This window comes from Glycine max, chromosome 10 (assembly GCF_000004515.6).
Source record: "Glycine max cultivar Williams 82 chromosome 10, Glycine_max_v4.0, whole genome shotgun sequence".
NCBI classification, from domain to species: Eukaryota; Viridiplantae; Streptophyta; class Magnoliopsida; order Fabales; family Fabaceae; genus Glycine; species Glycine max.
In genome coordinates this window covers 1383920-1388716 of record NC_038246.2, presented here as the reverse complement: position 1 = coordinate 1388716, position 4797 = coordinate 1383920, and positions in this window count along the sequence as shown.

The following is a 4797-nucleotide window of genomic DNA, read 5'->3' as shown; positions in this document are numbered from 1 at the left end:
TTGATCTAATTATTTTAGTTTTTTTTTTTTATTTTTCATTCAATTGATTTAGTTTAAACATTTAATCTGATTCGATCCAATCTTATTTAAAATAGTTTGGATTGAATCGGTTTTTGATTTTAATTTTATTTATAATCTTTTTTAAAAAAAAGGTAAGATATATAATAAATTTAATAAAAAACAATTTAAAATATCAAATATTGTATTTATATGTCATTATATATCTAATAATAAAATAGTTGTGTATCTTAACTTAAATAATTAGTAAAAAAATTAATTAAATATATTTTTTCATAAATAAATATGTTATATGATAATTTTATAAACATATAAAAAATAAAAATGAGTGATATTATAAATTTATAAATAAAATATAAATATATGTATAAGTTTAGTTTACATCGATTTTTAAAATCAAATCTAAAATCCGATTCGATCTAATAAAAAATTTGGTTTTTTAATTTTTTGATCTGTTTAATTTTAATTTTTTTAATCGATTATTTTGGTTCACATTAAATTGGATTGGATGTGTTTATGAATATCTCAATTTCTTGTAAATAACTGTAACAAAGATGAAAAGCAAAAAATATTTTTTACAACCAATAGTATCATATAGAATATTGACCCATACATATGAATAGAGGTGTCACACATAGGTCTAATTTGATGGGTCTGATTTCATGACCCGATTATTAAAAAGACAATAAAACTTTGGAGGCTCTTCATTAGATACATGGATTGTGGTCTAGGTAAATGAAGTTCCGTATGAGTATTCAAGTCCAATTTAATAATATAAAAAAATCTGCAAACTGATTCTTAAAAATGAAAACTGAATTTTTTGGATTATTTTGAACCATTGGATTGAATTTGTTTTTGGATTACATTTCCAAAACTAAACCAATATTTTTTAAAACATATGTATTATACATTTCGTGCAAGGTTGACCCAATGATGATGAGGATCTAAAATTAATTTAATAATTTTTTTTCTGAGATTTATATAATGGATCGTATATATGTGAAATTTTTTCTTTGTAAAATCTAATAATAAATATTTTTTTGGTGGATCTAAAGTTTGAACTTTAATATTCTTATCTTTGGCTAGTCTGATTTCAAATAATTACACATATACTCCATATTGCATACATCTGTATCCCCTCTCAAAAAAAAGGTACTCTTTGTATAATATATATCCTCTTTTTGTACTCCTTCTTTTATTATATTTATCTATATTATATAATATAATATATATATATATATATATATATATATATATATAATTGAATTAGTCGTTTTAAAAAAATATGTATACTCCATGCATTTTTATGCATTTGAACTTTTGCAGTTTTTATATTTTGTTGTCTCATTATCGATACATGTTTTTTGTAGGGCATTGACGATACATGTTGTAATATTACATAACTATTACTAATCAATAACACCTTAATAAAGTTTCAAGTCTTCTAGTAATACCCTTTCAGTTTGTGTGAATATGATTGATACGTTTATTTTGTGTTATATATATATATATATATATATATATATATATATATATATATATAGCTGCTAGAAATAGATCTAGTAATCTAACTATGTAAGGATGTGTGTAAAAACTGAATCATTCAATCTAATCCAAATCATACTTTATCGTATTGGATCGGAACAATTTTTTTTAAAGAAAACAATCCAAACCAAATTGATTATTGAACCGCGTATTCTTTTAATCTTTCAATCAGATAATTGTTGATTCAAAATTAATCTAAACTATTTCGCAAATACCTCTGGTCCAAGACTATGAGCATATTTTGATCCGATGCCAACTATTATTATTATTATTATTATTATTATTATTATTATTATTATTATTATTATTATTATTATCTAAAATCAAATGAACTGGTCCGTGATGAATTGATGAGAGCCAACTTATTGGCATAATTTTTTTATAAACAATAAAATCAATAATAATAAATTTGATCTTACATACGTTGTTTTATTGTAAAAATTGAATCATCCAATATAATCTAAATTGAATTTTATCGAATTGGATTTTTTTAAAAAAACAATCGAAAACCATTATATTGAGGAGATTCCATGAAAATAAATAACGAGAAACCTTAAAATTTTGGATTAAAGTGTAATGTGAAGTTTTTCTATGTGGTGATTTATGGTCCACCGATATAAATTTATTCGATATTTACTCCCTTCGAATCTTTCTAACACAATGAATCATATTTGTATCATATTTGTGGTTTACCGATATATATATTGTTAATCTTCAACTTGAGTGAATTTTTAATTTAAAATTGATTTATATTGATCCATAAACACCTCTAGTGTGACATATTGTGATAGGGTGAGAAATATTATGAGCTGAAATCAATTTGGATAGACTAATTTAAAATTGATTTATATTGTCTGGTGATAAACTAATCATGTCCAACTCATTGGCACGATTTTTCTGTTTAAACAATTAAATCATCATAATAAATTTAATATTACATATGTTATTTTAAGGCTAATATTTTGGATAGATGTAAGAGTTTAATGTCTATATATTGATAGTATAAAATTATTTTATATTATCATTTAATTATAAATTATCATTTGAATTATTTTAAAATAATTATTTTAAAAATTAATAAACTTATTATATATGATATGTTGTGATAGAATGACTATATAAAAAAATTATATAATCAATGTATAATATTTTTTTTTTGTTAATCATAGGTTGACTATGCATCATGTTTATCTTCATATTTTTAAACCACTTAAATCCTAAATATTTTTTCTGATTTTCTTTAAAAACCCATGTAATTAATTCTTAAATTAAATTGAATTAAAAAAATTCTTTTAAGAAATTCTGTCAAAAAAAAAGAAGTTTCTAATTAAAACTATATAAGAAATTTTTTCTTGTTAGTAATTGAGTGAGATTAATGAGTCTATGAGATTAAAATGAAAAAAAAAAACATATCTTATGTGTGTGAACCTCTTTGGTTGAATATCAATCGATATTATTATTTAAAGTCTTTTCATATTTATACACTTAAGAGTAAGAAAATTATATCTTATCTTGATTAAGAGAAAAAATAATTAACATGCTTAAGACTCTTTAATTCGGATGTCAAATAACTAGACCCAAATACAATATTATTACACAAGTCATATTATGGGGGCTCATTACATATTAGATCTCCTTTATTCGAGACACTGAGGAGGAAGAGTATGAAAAATAAGTAAACAGAACAAAAAAAATATAAAGAACTAACATTATTTTTTTAAAAGAAATAATAATTTGCAGTGAAAAGAATAATGTGTGAATTGACAAAATTGGTGGTTTCTTGGGGAGAATCTAAGCGGGGTCTGTGATTCAGCAAAAGCAGCACATTTAAAACGAAATTCACCGGAGCCCATGGTGAGTCGATGGACGAGGAAAAATATAAAAAAGGCGGTGGATTCAATACTGTTGTGAATTGTGAAGTTGTGATTGCCTAGCCTAAAAAAAATCTTTGTCAACGACAACCTACGTCTCACTGAATTTAATTCAAATATGGTACGATATTTTGACAAGGCTAATTATAATCAAGTTTTTGAAGGCTAATAGATTTAATTTTGAATCAATTTATTTTCATAAAATCACAATTTTGGAGAAATAATGTGTTTTGGAATTTTCATTTTGATGTTAAAAAGTTCACATAATATATTAAGTTTATCTTATCACAAATTATTATTTGAATTATTTTAATATAATTATTTTAAAAATTAATAAATTTATCTTAATAACGAATTATGATTGCGTAACCTTGTAAATTTTTTTATAGATTTTTCTCTAATATATTCATCCCTAAGTCTCTCTCTTTTTAATCTTTTTTCGTACACATACTTAAAATTGAAGAGCCTACAGAAAATAAAAGATTGATAATCTAAAAAAAACAAATAGTTCAAAACTAAAGAGGACAAATTTTTATAAAGTATTTTCATAAATTTTAAGTACTTTTTGCTCACAAATTTTAAGTACTTTATTCTTATTTTAAATTTTCTAATATTAGGTGATATATAAAAATGGGAGAAAAATAAATTTCGGTGTTTTTTTTTATTTCGGTTTTGTTTTTGAGTTTTAAAAGTTATTTCGTAAAATAATTTAGAAGGAATAAAAGAGTGTAAATGACAAAAAAAAAAGAGACGGAACAATAAAAAGAATGAATAATAAAAAATCAAAATAACTTTGTGATGTTTTTATTATTTTTATTTTAAAATACTCTTAAAAAACATGTTTTTCCATGTTTGAAATTAAAAATTTTAAAAGTGAAAAACAAATAAGTCCTTTAATTATTTTATTTATTTATTAAAGATTCGTCTATGTTTCTTGTTTCCTTCAGTTTCCAACCACACACACTTTGTGAGTGTGAGAGTGATACCGCTGTTGCTCTGCCTAGTATGGCCAAACCAATACATATTTGCCACATAGAAAGATGCTTAGCCATCAAAATATTAATGGAGATAAAAGTTGTTTAAAAATATGTTAAAGCTGAATAAAAAACAATGATAAAAACCTTATTGAATCGATACTTTTTAAAAAATAAATGTTTGAATTTTTTTACTTTTAATTTTGAAATATTTTTTTTGAAACTGCGTGCAAAAATCATGTATTTTTATTAATTAAGTATTAGAATTTTTTAATTTGTAAAATGTATAATGTAATATTTTATATTAATTTTAAGTTTTATAATTATAAATATAATTATTATTAATATATGATATAGTAGTATGATATATTTAATTATTACCGATCAAA